General features: G+C 43.5%; 1 protein-coding gene and 1 long non-coding RNA gene across 9 annotated transcripts in view; one reads left to right on the forward strand and one right to left on the reverse strand.

Moving 5' to 3' along the window:
- The window catches only part of LOC123617687 (uncharacterized), a 35,298-nt gene extending 20,492 nt beyond the window's left edge, over positions 1-14,806 (reverse strand). Inside the window, exons 1-3 of one of the 2 annotated variants that reach the window (XR_006725870.2) lie at positions 14,668-14,806; positions 12,901-13,074; positions 6-8,694 (exon numbers count right to left, since the gene is read on the reverse strand). This is a non-coding gene — a long non-coding RNA (uncharacterized LOC123617687). Of the gene's footprint in view, positions 1-5; positions 8,695-12,900; positions 13,075-14,667 lie in introns of those variants that run through there. The other variant, XR_012506331.1, reaches the window with a different exon arrangement.
- Positions 12,639-17,254, forward strand: part of MOB3B (MOB kinase activator 3B) — a 191,878-nt gene continuing 187,262 nt past the window's right edge. The window contains exon 1 of one of the 7 annotated variants that reach the window (XM_074361488.1): positions 12,639-12,713. The gene's annotated coding sequence lies outside the window, so the exon portion shown is untranslated. Of the gene's footprint in view, positions 12,714-14,785; positions 14,929-14,955; positions 15,430-15,895; positions 16,158-16,505; positions 16,640-17,254 lie in introns of those variants that run through there. The other 6 variants (XM_010957890.3, XM_074361490.1, XM_074361489.1 and 3 more) reach the window with 6 other exon arrangements.

The raw sequence follows: 17,254 nt of genomic DNA on the forward strand, positions 1-17,254 counted from the left end.
GATTGGCTTCCTGCTCAGCTGACCGTCATGTTGGATCTAAATGATTTTTTAAATTGATTTTCTCTTTTGAAAAAAAAATATTTAAAAGTTCTCTATGATGCTGGAATCTTACACATATTTTTTTAAAAGGCTGTCTACTTAACTCCCAGAATTGCATGTTGATTTTTTTGTTTATATGTTAATATTTCAGATGAAAGATAATGCTTCAGTAAATTATTTTATTTAAATTACTGCTATAATAATATTAATACAACCTAAGCTGAAGTTACTCCTTCCAGGTCCCCAGTAGAGGTGTCCAAAATGAAAGTGCAAGGAATCTAAACCTTTTAATCTGGAAAACAAATAAGGTTGGTATTTTTATTCCAGTGGGGGGAAAAAAACTAATTCATAAATATGACAGTTGAGTTGAAAGATTTCCATAGAAAAAAACTGATTCATTGCATTGATAAGTTTCTCAAAGAAAAAACCCAAACTTCATATAATGCTAGGAAATAAAGATGAGCAGTTACTCCTATGGTCTGTTTCTGTAATGCTTCAGGTCAAACAGGAAGACAGTGAATGTTTCTCTTCTCTAATACTGTTTTGCTTTTGACATGGAATTGCACAAATTGATATTTTTTCTGTGATCTTCAGGGTATAAACAAAGTACCAAAAATTGTTAACTACCCCTACTTAACACACACTACCCACTGGACTTTCTGAATCTCTCATCATCAGTATGAGGCATGTATTTTTATTTCCATTTTACAAATGAGGAAACTAAAGCTTAAGGAAGTACAAAGATCCATGATCACTCAGCTTGTTAAGCTGAATTTCATCCCAAAGTTACAGGAGCTGTCATGTGGCACAGCACCTGGTACAGTCCCTCCATGTAGCAGGTACTCAGTGTTGCTGAATTAGAGGGACACACTCCAGTGCCCAAGTGTGAGTCCCTGCTGTGCTACTTGAAGAAGTTACTTAACCTCTTGGAGGCTCACTTTTGAAATATTTGAAATGCGGTCATGAAGATAAGAAGATTTAATGAGACTGTATAAGGTACTTAGCATAGTACCTGACCAGTGTTTCATAACTGCTTTTTTATCCAATCTGACAATCACTACCTTTTAATCAGGGTAGAACATTAGAACATTGACATTTAATGTGATTATTGGTATGCTTAGGTTAAATCTATTGTTTTGCTATTTGTTTTCTATTTGTTCATTGTTCGTTTTTATTCTTTTTCTGCTTTCTTTGGGATTGAGTATTTTTTATGATTCCACTTTTATCTCTTTTGTCAGCTTATTAGTTGTAACTCTTTGTTTTTATTTCAGTGGTTGCTTTAGGGTTAGTGTAAATACATCTTTAACTTATCCATCTACATTCACATGATATACTACTTGACGTATAGTTTAAGAACCTTACAGTGATAAACTTCTGTTTCTCTCTTCTTGCCTTTCTGCTGTTATGGCCTCACATTTTACTTCTACATATATTAAAACCTCCACATTTTATTATTTTTGCTTAAATAGTCAATTATCTTTCAAAGAGATTTAAATAGAAATAATCTAAACACCCCAATTAAAAGGCAGAAATTGTCAGATTGGATTAAAGTAAACAAGATCCAACTATATGCTACCAACAACAAACACATCTTAAAGATAAAGGACAAACAGATTAAAAGTAAAAAAGAAAAAGATACACCATACTAACACTAATCAAAAGAAAGGAGTAGCTATGTTAACATCAGACAAAATAGATTTTAGAGTAAAGAATATTACCTAGAGGTAAAGATTATTTCATAATGTTAAATGGGCCAATTAAGCAAGAGGACATAAAAATTCTAAATGCTGGTTCACCTAATAACAGCTTCAAAATACTTGAAGCTAAAACTGTAAGGAAAAATAGACAAATCTACAATTATAGTTGGAGACTTGAAGACCTCTTTCAGTGTTTAATAGAACAAGAAGACACAAATTTTAAAGCTAGATGGTTCATAGGCTCGATTTTAATGAACGATTTTCCAGGAAAAAAAAAATCTATATATAAATCAGTAAGGATATAGAAAACTTGAGGAAGACTATCAACCAACTTGATGTAAGTGACATTTAGAGACCACAGCCGTATCCAACAACGGTAGATTACACATCCTTTTCAAGAGCACACGGAGCAGGTACCAAGATAGACCATATTCTGAGCCATACAAGTCTCCATAACACTAAAGGATTCAAGTCATACAAAGTATGTTCTCTTGACCATGACAATAAACTAGAATAACTAGATAAATAAACTAGAAACTAATAACAGGTATCTGGGAAAACCTCAAATAGTTGTAAACTCAATAGCAGCTTTTAAAAGATTAGGTAATTTCTAAATTATGTGTCTGGAGAACAAGAGGAAATGGATTGGAGAACAGAAAGGGAGGTATCTGAATATTGTGGAATGATTTTACAAAGAGTGGAACTCATCCTGCCTTTGATGTCTCCCCACTATAACCCATTCTTCACATTGATAACAGCATAATCCTTCTTAAATTAAATCTGATGATCACTTCTGTTAGATAGCTCTGCATCACTCACAAAATTAAATCCAAAATCTCTGTAACAGTTTCTTTTCATCCCTCTAACATCACTTCTCACTTTCTCACTTCCTAGGAATTTCTTCTTTTGCTGAATCTATTACACTGTTTCTTTGCTTCTCTGTCTCAGGCTAGAGAACAAATACATGTCTTTTTCATTATTGTATCTCTGTGTCTAGCATGGTGCCTGGCACAGGGCGTGCTGCCAAAAAACTTAGTTGAATGAATATAATGAGTTTATTAAAAATTATTTTCTTTGTCCTCTCCAAGAAAAAAATTAGTTCCTGCAAAATAAGGAAATTGCCTTCTTTATGTCAGCAGAAACTAATTTTTGCCTCCAGAAAGCTCTTCATTAAAATTGAGCTTATGTACAACCTAGCTCTAAAAGTTCAAAAGATCTTTAGGCAGTGATTTTTATTCTTTTTAAAGTAGTAAGACCCTGTCATTTTCTGCTTCTCCATTTATTCCTCATAATCGCATTTCTCCATTTATTCCTTACAATCTCATCTCTGGCTGAAATGTTCTTTTTAAATTAATAGCTTGATAAATTGCTAAGCAGTTTTCATCAGACCCATTAGGGCAATAGTTAAGTATCCATTTGTGGAGCTGGACATTTAAGAAATCTGATCCAGTATTTAGAAAATCATTCTTGAGCTCAGAGTTGGCTCAAACTGGCACCTTCTGGCACATGCTTGTGGGTGGGGAACGTGGAATGCTTTGAAAGCTGAATGGATTTGTCAAGTTTTAAAACTCCCTTAGGGCTGAAGGGAAACAACATTCATTGTTTAAAAACACCATTGTTTGTTTTTCTGCTTTTCTGTTCTTTGGAACCCGAATCTGCAAAAACACTCACACCCAGCATTTTGCTTCACGCACCTCTCCTACTATGTGTCTGGAGGATGTGAGTGGCGTGGAAACCTTATTACTGTGATTAGAATGTTCAGAACAAACTGAAAAACTCCATTTTAATGCTCATACTGAATTTTATGGGGAAAGACCTATTTGCCATTGTAGGCGGAGAGGGGAGTTGATAGCAGTGTGAGTCCTAGAATCAGACTTCAAAGGCTCAAATCCCTGTTTTTCCACTTCTTGGCTGTGTGACCTTGGACAAGGTATTGAACCTCTCTGTGCTGCCTCAATATCCTCATCTATTCCATGGGGGAAAGAATAGAACCTACACCATAGGGTTGTTTGAAAAAAAATAATTGGGTTAATCCCTGCAGAACGCTTGGAAGGGTAACCGGCACAGAGTAAGCAAACAATAAAATTAAGTCATGGCTGTTGTCAGTATCATCGTCATTATCAGCATCATTAAGCAACTGACTATAGACTTCCCATGTCTGATTATTAAACCACACCAATTCTACAGCCGTGATTCTAGGTGATAGCACCTCAGTAGCAAGATTATTTTATTCATGTGAACCCATCTCTACCTCATTTCTCAGAGCAGAGAGCATTGCCCCAGAAGAAGGTCATTCTAAGGGCATGAGACGTCCTATCTGGAGGCTTCACCCTGTATTTCAAATCTCTGCTCCAGCTCCACTGCCGTTAATAGGACCTCATCCTTTCTCATCCACATGAACTCAACAGACTCCTCCCTTCTGGTCCTCTCACCCACCAGCCATCCTCCTTTCCGCACCCCTCCCCACATCCATTTTCCCCATAGAGGGCAGACTGAGCTTTCCAATATCATCTCCTCTTTGATCTCACTCACTTGCTTTACAAATCCCTCAGTGACAAAAAAAAAAAAAAAAAAAAGAAAATCCCTCAGCGACAACCTCTGACACAATAGAAAGCCTGCAATCCTTGGCGAAGTACAAGGGCCTTCGGGATCTGACCCTAGCAAACCCCTCCATGCTTTCCTTTCACCACTCATCCCCTTCTGCAAGGCCCTGATGAACTGTCTGTGGTTCCCCAACCCACCTTGCTCTCATCACTGGCCTATCCACATGCTGCTCTCGCTGCCTGGAATACCCACTCCTTCTCCTGGATGTAAGTCAGGATTCCCCTGTGGTTGGTGTCATGTCCCACCAGGCTTCCCCCTCAACTTTCCATCTAGAGCACCTGGACTTTAAGCTTCTGGAGGCAAGGACTGTGTCTGTGCACTAGTTTATACCTTAATTGCCTGGTACATAATATGTTTATGGAATAAATGTTGAGTTAATTACCCTCTATTCAGGACTCTTGTAGGTTTCTATGCTTATAGTCCTAGCCTAGCACTTAACTCCTAATTTTGAAACTGAGCAGGACCTTGTGGGGTCCTCCTGAGCAAAAAAGCCGTTAGTGTCCCCCATTTCTCCTTTGCCAGAAAAAGGCTTCAGCCTCCTAGACCTTCCTGAATTCAGATAGAGCAGATTCAAACAGCTGCTAATGAGGAAAGTAAGAGAATGCAGAAACAAAGGAGGAACAATCAAGAAATGATAGTGCAGCGATTAAAGCGGGATCCTGGTTCCTCCTCTAGTGATATACATAATAAAACCTTTGAGTTCTGCGGAACTAAGGCCCCCACCCAGGTGGAAGATGGCAACTTCAGGCTGAGCACAGGATTCCTGGAACACCGCCCTGACACCTCACCACCAATCAGTCAGAAGAAAGTCACACACCCTGCAGCCCTCACCCCAAGTTGTGCCTATAAAACCTTCTCCCCCCAAACCATCAGGAGTTCAGGTTTTTTGAGCATGAGCAGCCCGTTCTCCTTGCTTGAACCTGCAGTCAATCTTCCTGTGCTCCAAACTCCAACTTTTCACTTTGTTTGACCCCACTGCTTTGGGCACACGAACTTGTATTCAGTAACATTAACATCATTATTGTGGGTTGTTGGTTTGTCTCCATTAGACTGTGAGCTTCACCCACAAGGCTGGGTCCCTGTCTTATGTATCACTGTATCCTCAGCTTCCAACCTAGTGCCTACCATCAAACAGGAACTCAGTAAATTCTGAAAGAATGGATATTATCCACATACCATTAACCTTAGGTTTAAAGTTTCCCCAAATTCTGAAGCAAGGGGATTGACTTATGGGTGCCCTTGGCAGTTCTTGGATGTTATCCCAATGATGCCACTGACATTGTAAGCAAAAGCTGTCCTGTGTGTACATTTCCCTGAGTGGTGGGGGCCACAGCCTTCATTAAATTCTTAAAGGGGTTTCTGATTCCCCACAAAGGTAAGAATCTATGTCCTAAAGAGTTCTATTTAAAAACCAGGTGTGAGATAAAATGTTTGCAAGGTAGTTTAATGAATCAGTCCACTGGACCTGGATGAAGGTAGAGGTTTTGTGCCTCAAGGAGTCTCCCTGCACCTGGACTGTGGCTCCAGTTGGCTGCAGCTGGTGTTTCTCCTGGGTGAATGTCCACTTGAAAGCCCCCTCCGCACATCTCTAGGAGCAGTTTGAGACTCATTTGCAGGATCCCCTTGGTCCTAGAAGCATCAAGATTTCAGCCCCTGGAACCAGCACCACTCAGTGTTTTAACTCAGCGTTCAGGGAGGAGAGGCTCTTCTGCTCAAAGCTGAGAACCTCCTTTGATCTGCTTTGGCTGGACATTTTCTGTGCCTACCATCAATAGACTTGGTATTTTGTTCTGGCCCAGACCCACACAAACAAGAGACCAGAGCTTCTCTAATAACCTAAGAAAAACCACATTTGAAAAATAACTTGAGCAAATGAATTCATTCTGGCAAAAGCCACTCAGCTACGTGAAATAAACTTTAGGGTTTCGCAATAGCAGGTCCTGAAAATGTCAACAACCCCAGGGTCCACGTGAGCTGAGCTGTTTGCTAAACAGAAAGAGTCCCTGGCCCAAATTCTGCCAGAATAAAGACTACCTTATAAAACTAGGAGTCAATGGCCATCATGTGAAAACAAAATGAGGAGTGGAGGGGTGGGACTCAACCCCAGGAAAATGAGAAAGTCTCATGACTAGACATTCAAAATGCTGGCTTTCCAAACAGAAAGCTAGGATGATGAGGGATGGGGGTGGGAGGGCTGTAATCTGTGCCTCAGGCCCTTGCTCAGACCCTACCAGGCCCCTGCCTTCCCTAGGGAAAGCCAGAGTCTACTAACTCTCATGAAGTCAGAGGAACCCCCTGCAGGTTTTACCATGTGTTCTGTTGACAGGATAATGGTTCCATTGAAACTGTAATAACATACTGGGCCAAAGAAACCCACACTATTATAGCAACTTCACACCCAGCCTGAGTTTTCAGAGCATAATGATAATATGTTCTCTCTAATGAGGCCCATACTGTTCTAAAGAACTTATGTAGAGTGTAATCTCTATTAGAACAATACTTGCTATAAATAATAAATACAGTGATCATCATTTTATATTTGAATAGAGCTCTTTCCAAAAAAGTACTTTCTCATTTTTTTTAAATTAACTGCTTTTATTTATATTTATTTTTTTAATGGAGGTACTAGAGATTGAACCCAGGACCTCATGCATGTTAAGTATGTGCTCTACCACTGAGCTATACCCACCCCCACTTTCTCATTTCTTAGTGAGGTCCTTTTTATGCTGGGAGCACTGTGCTAGAATCCACATCTTACAATGGCCAGAATTTGGAGACATTCGGAGAAAAAGCATAGGAATCATTTTTAAAGACTAGAAAATGCAATGCACGGAAAAGTACTGAAGAACTTATTATTTGCAGTAAACCTTAGTATTATATTTCAGTTATACAAAGGATCCTGGTCCAATTAGCAACACATATTGAATAATGGCTACGTTCCAGGTGCTCTCTGAGCAATTTCTCATTTAACCCTCCCACAACCTCGTCAAGTGAAGGCCCCTGTGGTACACCACGAGGACACTGAAACTTAGGTTAAATGACTGTCCAAAGGTAATAGACATTTTTCACAAACATTCTGCTTTTTTTCTCTCTTTTCTCACCTAGAAGTTGGATACTACTTCCCCTTTTGGTGGGACTCAGGTATGATCACCCAACTCATCAATGAAATTTAAGCAAGAGACAGGTGCCATTTTCAGATGGAAGGTTAGAGAACCAGTATGAGCTTTGCCTCCTTTGCACTTTTCCACAGCAACAATTAACATTCTGGAAAGTTGCTGCTCACAGCCTTGGCCCTGCAGCTGGGGCTACAGGAGCAGAGGCCCCTCTCCCACCCCAACCAACCCAACACGAGCATGTTGCAGGAGTGAGACTTGACCTTACAGTTTTAAGCTGCTGAATTTGGAGGATTGTTCCTGCAGCAAAGCCTGACTGCTAGACCAAGTCACCCAGCTGACTAGAACTCGAGCTGACTCTTGCCCACAACTTATTTTAACTAACATGCTGTGTTACTTTCCAGGTAGACAATGACAGCTGAGTGTCTTCTAAGGGGTGCGAGGAGCAGGGGAAGAAAACGTCATTATTTCAGTGACAGAAATTGAGATTCCCCAGGGGGCAGTCAAGACTGATGCAGAAAGAGAAGTGAGTCAGATCAGGGGAACTTCAACTGAAGGTTAATTCAGAAGAGAAAAACAGTTAATGTTTTGATGTCTTTTCTTCCAGGCATACTGAATGAAACACTTTGCATAGATTTTCTCAAAGAAAGCTCTACTTAAGGGAAATTTTCTTAACAGAGCTCCTTCCTTGGGATTGTTTACTCTGCTTCAGGGTCTCTCTCTGGTTTAGTCTATTTTCTTACAGATCTCACAGCAATAACCATCTCTCTCACTAATCAGCACACAAGATGGTCCTCATTTCCATTCTACCAAAAACCCAAGTATTTTGGTTTGGATTCCCCCCAAATCAGAGTCCGAGACAAGGACTCGAGGGCAGTTAGTTTATTTGGGAGGTGATTCCAAGAAGCAGGAGTGAGAAAGCAAGCTGACTGAAAGAAGGAGAAAAGGCCAATATGATGAATCATACCTACTGTCCAAGGTCATTGTGAGGATAAAATGAACTAATAAAGGTGAAAATACCCAGCACGGGTCCTAGCACCTAACAGGCACTCAATAAAGGTGAATTCCCTGCCTTCCATCTCCTGTAAATGCCCTGGAGCCCGACTAGACACTAAGGCAAATTGACTCTAAAGTCCTTCCAGCTCTCCGCTTGTGCTTTGCTTGGAGTTTCTGGTGCTGACTCTGCCTCCAGTTTGAGCAGCAATGAGGCACAACTTCAAATGAAAAATCTGGTTGAGCATCTGCTGAGACAAACAAAAAAGAACCCAGGAAAGCAAAAAAGCCAAGGAAAGGGAATGAAAGTGTCATTCAATTTTATTTTTAAAAAGGAGGTTTGTTCTTCTGGGACGTTGAGTGGAAATCTTGATATCACCTAGCTGTCATAAATCCTCTTTGGAACAAAGTAACAAACGAAGGAAGGGAAATAAAGAATGGAGGAAGGAAGAGAAAGGGATAATGGGAGAGAAGAAGGAGAGAATAAATAAAAGAAGGAAGGAAGGAAATTACCCAACAGAGACTCTGCTGAGCATTAGGTGATAAGACTCGGAGAAAATTTAATATGAAACTTTCCCAAAAAACATTTCAGAGAGATGTTTCTCCTCAGAAGAGCATCATCAGGGCTGTTCGATGCCCAAGGCAAGTCTCTTTCATATGATTAGACATAAAACTATCACATTTGAGGCTGGCCAGAGGCCATTTAGAAATTCAATAATTATTCAACCCAAGGGGCTTTCCAAATGGTGATGTAGCTTCTGAGGAGGAAATTAATATGGGGCATTATATCAAACAGAGTCCTGAGTAGCTAAAACAGCTGGGGGCTGAAGTAGGACAGGGTGAGTGATACACTTATTTTTGTGTCTTGCCTTCATTATGAGGTAAAAAGGAAAATCTTGTTTATTTTTCAAATGGATTGAATTTTCACCAAATTTCACCTCTCACCAAATCTAACTGAAGTAGCCCTTGAACTCTGAGCACCGCTCTCCAGAGCAACATGGTTGTGGGTCTATGTTCAACAACAACTAGGCAAAACACGCTTTCTCCATTTTCACTCTATTGCAATCTGTCTGTTGTGACGTTGCTATGGTGACACCCTTCCGATATCCCTTTGCTCTTTTAGTACCCTCTCAGAGGAAGCTGTAATGAAGTGGTTTGGCAACAGAATCTTTCTGGGACTTTTCTCATACACCATTGAAGACTTTACAGGAAATGTAGAAAGCGTGAACTGAAAATGATGAAAAATGATTTGCCCTGACTTGGCCAAGGAATGTGAATGTCATTCATTCTATGTTAAACTAACCAGAAATGTTCTCTTTTTGTTCCCAATTCCAGGAGATGTCCTCCCAAGGGACAGCGAGTTTTCTGGATTCCATGTGGAATGTAACACACACTGGGTGCTGGGATCTCTTAGCCTCATGGGGGAGGGACTAGTGAGGGTGGTTAGAGAACTACGTGCTGGAGAGAAAAAGAGGTGGTTTCTTGAGCACTTACCTGTCAACACTTACAGTGACAGGCACTATGCTGAGCATGTTACACGCAATTTTTCACTGAGTCCATACAATTACCTATGTTATTTACCCCATTTTATAAAACGAAGTAGCTGACTCAGAGAGATTAGACACAGCTAATATGGATCTTTCAGACTCTGAAGTCCATTCTTTTAATTACCATGCCACCTTGTCTCTCTGATTCATCCTTCAGATGAACCCGGTTTCTCTCTTTTCCCTAGAAGAGCTTGGAAATAAGATTCATGAGTAGCTGCATCCAAATTCCTCAGACTTACCCTTAGTAACCAGGAGAGGATTATTTGAAACATCCTAAAAGCTGACAACTTCATCTGCGACAAGCACACCCTTGTGGCCTTTTCCACTCACGTGTTAGGACACACAGAACCCTGATGGTTGTGAGACCCAGAGTCAACCTCCCAGTTTTGCTAGTTGTGTAATCACTTAATCCTTCCAGCCTTCATTACTTTAGCTGTGAAATGGAAATGGTAAAAAAAAAAAAAAAAAAAAAAAAAAAAAATCATGCTTGTCCAAAGGTCAGGAATGGCCAGTTGCTCTCATTACCCATTTCTGCCCTCTTTTAGAACCTTCTGAGTCTTAGATATTGGAGGCTGTGCCCTGGACCCAGAATTAGGGGTCCATGATTGCCCTTTTATAAGGTGGCAAATAGAGTTAGTAGTCTCTGAAAGCATCTTACTCAAGAAGAAGTTCATTTTTCTTTTCTACTTGTTGCCTTTTAAGTTACAGCTTCAGACATGACTTTGGAAGCTCCTTTAGGTAATTCTTCTCCATTAATCATTGTTAACAAAAATCATTAAATTCCTTCGATCTTTAGGTGAGTTTTTGGGATCCCAGCCATTATCGTCTAACTGCATGCCTAGTCCCCATACAACTACATTAATCTTGGCTTCCAGAACACATCTTGCATTTCTCTCCCTTCCTGTATCTTTACTCCTGTGGTTCCCTCTACCTGAACAATCTTTCAATCTAACTCCAGCAACGTCCACCATCTTAAGTCCAGCCCAAACACCACATCCTCCCTGAAGCTTCCTGCAATCAGCTCCATCCACAATTAATCTATCCTATCTCTATGCTCCACAAAAAGTATTGGCCTTTTCTATACTACCCACCATAGACTTCTTTGTGTCATTGCTATTTCTGTTTCTCTTGTCATTTTAATAGATTGTGAGCATCTTGAGGGCAAGATCCAGGCTTTCCCTTTGCCATGTGATAGTGGCAGTGGCTGTGAGGGGTACAGCTGTGGGCTTCAGTCACACTGCCCAGTCTAAAACCTGCCTAGGCGATGTAACTGCTGCGTGACCTTGCGCAAGTTACTTCAACTTTCTAATCCACAATTTCCTCACCTGTACCTACCACATAGGGATCTTATGAGAATCAAATGAGATATCCCATGTAAAGTGCTTAGCACAGACATGGCATATTGTAGGTGCTTACTAGATATTAAATATTTGCAATGCCTACAGTGAGGTCTTTCCATTAATTATTTCAATATATATTTCTTGAGTGCTGTGTTAGTCTGTTCAGGCTGTTATAACAAAACACCATGGACTGAATGGCTTAAACAGTAGACATTTACTTCTCACCACCGGAGGCTGAGCAGTCAAAGATTACAGTGCCAGCCAGTTGGGTTCCTGGTGCAGAATCTCTTCTTGTCTTGCAGATGGTTCCCTCCTCACTGTGTCCTCACATGGCAGAGAGACAGCAGTCTCTCTCTTTTCTTTTTGTGTCATATAAAGCCATTAATCTCATTATGGGGGGTCCATCCTCATCACCTCCTCGAACACTAGTTGGTTCCCAAAGGCTATATCTTCAAATACTATCACATTGAAGGTTTGGGTTTCAACATATGAATTTGAGGGTTGGGGGTGGGACAACAATTCAGTCCACGGCAAGGATCTATACATTTTCTATACATTTATTGAGCTAATCTAGAGATAGAGCAATAAACCAAACAGATGAAAATCCTTGTCTCATGGAGTTTATATTCTAGTGGAAAGAGTAAGGCCGTATGTTAACAGAATAATTGCTCCCACAGATGTTCACATCCTTATCTCTCTAACCTGTGAATATGTTACACTACAAAGGGGAATCAGGTTGCAGATGGAGTTAACGTTGCTAATCTGCTGACTTTAACATAGGATGATAATCCTGGATTATCTGGATGGGTTCAATGTAATTCCCTCGTCAGTACAAGAGGAAAGCAGAAAGACCAGAGAGATGTGAAATGGGAAAGATTCCACCTGCCCTTACTGGTTCTCAACAGGGAGTGGGGGATACACGCCAACAAATGAGGGTGGCCTTGAGAAGCTAGTAAAAACAAGAAACTGATTCTCCCCTATAGATTTAAGAAAGGAATGCAGCCCTGCTCACACCTTGATTTTAGCCCACTGAGACCTGTGTTGGACTTTTAACCTCCAGAACTGTAAGATAAGAAATTTATATTATTTAAAGCCACTGAGTTTGTGGTGATTTGCTACAGCAACCACAGAAAACTAATACAGGCAGTAGACATATTACACTAACCTAGGAAGTTTATCTGTCATATATCACATGGCAATAAGTGCTACGGGGAAAATTGGAGCAGGGCGTGTGGAGAGGTGGGCGTTGACTAATTTCAAATAGAGTTGAAAGGGGAGCTCTCTGGTGACTTTTGAGCCAGAGCTGCAGGAAGTGAGGCAGTAAGGCGTGAAGTGTCCGAGTAAAGAGTGTTCCTGGCACAAGGCACAGCAAGTACAGAGGTAGGCGCTCACCTGGCATTTGTGGGAATCAACCAGGGCAACGTGGATGGAGCGGGATTTGTGATGGGGAAGGTACTGGGAGACCAAGTCAGAGATGAAGGAGTGCTTATTTGTGCTGGTTTTACTCTGAGTAAGACAGGAAGCCCCAGGAGGATTTGGAGTAGCAGAGGGACAAAATGCAACATACCTTCTAATGAAATTACACAGGTGGCTGTATTGAGAGTAGAACATAAGCAGGGCAGGAGGGAAGCAGAGGAACCAGGTACGAGGCCATTGCAGTCATCCAGGCTCCAGGTGTTTGTGGCTGGACCAGGGTGGTAACAGTGGAGGCAGTGGAAAGAGGTCGGCTTCTGGATATCTCCTAAAGACAAAACCAACAAGATTTGCTGATAGATTAGAAGTGGACTAGACAAGGAAAAAAGTCAAAGATGATTCATAGTGGCCTTAAGCAACTGAAAGATTGGAGAGACCCTTCGCTGAGATGGAGATGACCACAGTGCCAGCAAGTTTGAGGGGGAGGATCTGTTCGGTGTGGGTGAACTTTTGTCATCTGACTCCTCCCCCCTCCTCCCCTGCCTTCTTTCCCTTCAGATTGCTTTTCCAAATGAGCAAAGAGACGTGCACATAAGGAAGAGTAGCCAGTGGAAAATAGTATCTAGTTCAAATCATGAAGGGGGCAGTTTGCTGTACAACACAGGGCTCTGATAACAGCTGGATTGAAGAGGTGTAGCCCAAGATGCTATAAATTGAATGTTTGTGTCCCCCCAATATTCATATGTTGAATTATAACCCCCAAGGGGCTTTTGGGAGGTGATGAGGTCACAAGGGCAGAGCCTTTGTCAATGGAATTAGTGCCCTTAGAAAAGAGGCCTGAGCCACTAAGAAGATGGAAGTGGGATGAAAGTTCTTTTCTCCCTACAGGCAAAGCTGACACCCAGGAGAGAGATGGAGACAGTTCCATCAATGCTCGTTCATTAGAATCCCGTGCCTTCTTTGCCCTGAGTATGCCCTGCTCATCTGCACCCTGGAGCTTGAACCCTATCTCTGGGGGCAGAAGAGGGATCTCAATGTTCCGCTCTGGGTTCTGAGACAGGGAATTTATTTTTCCTCTCTTCTTGACAGAACAGAAAAGATCATGTGATGAGAATTCTTGGGCAGGCAACAGCCTCTTCCCAATTAGGGATTAGTGAGTGAGAAAGAAGGACTATTAAAAGGTAAACTGGAGTAATTAAGAGACACTTCCATTCTAATTATTCTGGATGATGAAGAGCTGTCTGATTGCCAAGAGGCAAAAAGGACAAAAGGAATGGGGTTTGAGGCAGTTTGGAAATGAGATTGTATTACTGAACGATGAAGAGAAACATTGCTTAGTGGCTGGGTTTTGGTATCTGATCATTCTTTCTTCTCATGTTTGAGTCTTGTATTCACAATCTTCAATATCTTTGTATTGCTCAAGTGACAGAATTAAATGGAATCATTTAATCCAGGGTTGATATCATTAGACCATGACGATTTATTAAATATTTCTTGCCATATCAGATTTGACTCGATATTGCAAAAGATGTATGTGGTCTTAGAGGTTCTCACTTAAGTAGTTGCAAAACCACTTCTGGGGAGGGTTGTTTTCTCTGTGTATTCTAATTTCTACTTAATATATTTCCATACTTCCTATTAATTTATTTAACCTTATTATTTTTTAATGGAGTTACTGTGGATTGAACCCAGGACCTTGTGCATACTAAGCACATGCTCTATCACTGAACTATATCTTTCCCCCATGTCCAAAGTGTGTAAGAATTATAAAATGCAATATCTAGTCATTTGTTACTTCTCAATCAATTTGCATTAAGATGCTATCAGATAGGGAATAAAAATGTGGAAAACTCATTCTTTTCCTCAGGAAGCTTATATTTAATGACTCCTACTCTGAACTAAGAATACTTTCTATGCTTACCGTTTACAAACACGCTGCAAAGTAGATACTGCTCTCTCCAATTCGTAGAGAATACTGAGGTTTAAAGGTCATAGACCAAGATTACACAAATAGAAAGTGGCAGGCTGTGTGTGGGCTGAGCTTCAAAGTCCATGCTCATTCCATTACTCCCAGCTTGTTCTAGTAAATCTGCTAGAATTTCGGAGTCTTTCTCAGTGATTAATGCTCTCCTCTGTCAGGCAGTCCAGACGATTTTCAACAAGTTGGAAAATATTGAAGAAGGTAAGCGATTTCCCCCTCTCTAGGTGCCAGGGATGTGGCCATGGTGGACCTAGAACGCACCCTTTCTGATCTGGTATCTTCCTCGCCGCCATGGCCGGAGGGTTAACGTTTTTTCCGCAGGGCTGAGGGCCCCGCTAAGACTGTCCATTCCCCACCACTTTCTGGATGGAAGATGACCTAAAGGTGACCGGACCTCTCTCCCAGACGGAGCTGCCATTCCGCGGGCGGCCGCCAGGGGGGCCTCCGCTCGTGTCCCCTCACGAGAGCCGCGCGCCGGGCGCCTGTGGGGGCTGCTGAGGAGCCGCGGCGGCTGCAGCCGGAGCCCCGCGTTCGCTCGCCCGCGCGCTCCCTCAGACCGCGCGCGCTGGCCCGGGAGCCCCTCGTTGGATCCGCGAGCGTCGCCCCTCCTGTCCCGAGCTCACCCTCGTCCTCCCGCGCCGCCTACAGCTGCCCCAGCGAGGGGAGCCGACAGGGCCCCGGGGCTGAAGGTAAAACCCCACGGTGAGTGAGAAGCCGCTCCAAGCGAGGGGAGGTGGCGCAGCCCGCAGCCACTCACGCCGGGTCGCGCCCAGGCGGCTAAGAGGTGCGGGGCGCACCTGGGGGCGGGTGCAACAGGGGGGCGGGAGGCCGCGGACCCTGTTTCCCCGCCCGCTCTCCTCAGGCTTCCGGGGCTGGAATCTGCGTCAGCCCCCTGCCCGCGTCTTGGCTTCTGGCCGGCTCCTTCCGCGCCCTACCCGGGCAGGAACAAGAAGAGTCCAGTCCCGACCCTGGGTTCCCGGGCCTTGATTTTAAAAGATCTATCAATAAAAATCGATCTTCTTTCGGGGTACAAGTCTGTCTCCGAACCCATCCTGAATCGCATATGACTGCAGGGTGCGTGCTGGGCTGTGGGTGGCGGGAAGACAAACTTTTACAGAAGTGCTCCTGGGCAGGGGGACAACGTTTACGGCGTCTTAATATTGAAGGAGGAGGCTCGGCTTGGGGCTGCGAAGGGGAACTTCGCTTCTTCGGCCAGTCGCCCCGGGGCTGTTGATGCTTCGCGGAGGGAGAGGGTGTGTAAAATCCTGCTAAACCCTTGGGCCAACAACTGTCAAACATCTGGAATCCTAGCCCCTCCTTCACCCTGCACTGAGGAAGGAGGCGGAAACCCTTCAACTTTCCTTTGATTCCTCCTCCCTGCCTTTGGACCCCTCTCGAAGGGTAAAAGGCCGACCCTCGGCGCCTGGCAAGTAAGTACCAGAGACCCCCAAACTCCTCAAGATCCCCCCTCACCCCCCCTTCCTGACCCCTCCCTGACGTCCTCCCCGCCGGGACCACGCGACAGAGCCGATTGAGATCGTGGCGAATGGCCTTTTGTTTCTCCGCGTTGTCCCTATTGTTTGCCTTTCTAACATCTGGCGGGGATTGAGAGAGAAAGAAGCCCCTCTCGTCCTCCTCCCCCGCCCCCTAAGCCAGCCACCCGGCCAGCTCGCGCCCGGGATCCCGGCTGGGGAAGGAGAGGATCCCAACCCCAGCGGGGCCGCCCCACCCGAGCCTTGCGGTTACTGGGCGGAGGGAAAGTTGTTCCGTCTCCGCCTCCTCGGCTGCCTGTGGCTCAGGGCACATTTCTCAGATCTTATCCCAACTGCGCCGCAAAGAGCGCAGATCCAGAGGGGCGCCGCTTTCGAGGGAGTGGAAGCGAGGTTCCGCCCCAATCTGGGGGTGTCCTTTGGTGAGTTCCAGTGGATTCCACCTCTCTCTGCCTAAAGGCGTGTGGCTGGGCCGCTGCCTGGCAGTGGGACGGGATCAGGGCAAGTCTGGTAGGCAGACAGCTCTGAGGTCTGCGAGTTCCCAAGGGCTGAAGGGCAGGCAAGTCGCCTTAAAGGGAATGGAGGCGGAAGTGACCTAAGAAGCCTCAAGACTTTGCCTAGAAATAGGGGTGAGGTGGTCCCTCCTGAGTGAACCTAGAGTCGGACTCCAAGTTTGAGTCCCAGGTCGCCTCCCAGCATTTAGAAAAAGCAGACTTGAACACAGCTCAGACGCCGCCAGGGCTGTGTTCACGTTTCCAAGTCCCTGCGAATCAGTGTCTGGGGACAGGCTCTGAGTTGGCCTGTGCGTGCGCCTGGGAGGTGATAGGTGGCCCTATTTCTCTGCCTCTCCTATTAAGTTGAATACTTACACATGGTGCTTATTCTTAGTGACTGTGGATTATCAAAGAGCTAGGGCTTACACCTGAAACTAATATAGTATTGTAAACCAACTATACCTAAAACAAACAAACAAACAAAAAAACCTAGGGCAAAAGCATAGTAGCCACTCTGAGAAAGTAGGGTCGCCAAATGGTGCC

This window comes from Camelus bactrianus, chromosome 4 (assembly GCF_048773025.1).
Source record: "Camelus bactrianus isolate YW-2024 breed Bactrian camel chromosome 4, ASM4877302v1, whole genome shotgun sequence".
In the NCBI taxonomy this organism is placed as follows: Eukaryota; Metazoa; Chordata; class Mammalia; order Artiodactyla; family Camelidae; genus Camelus; species Camelus bactrianus.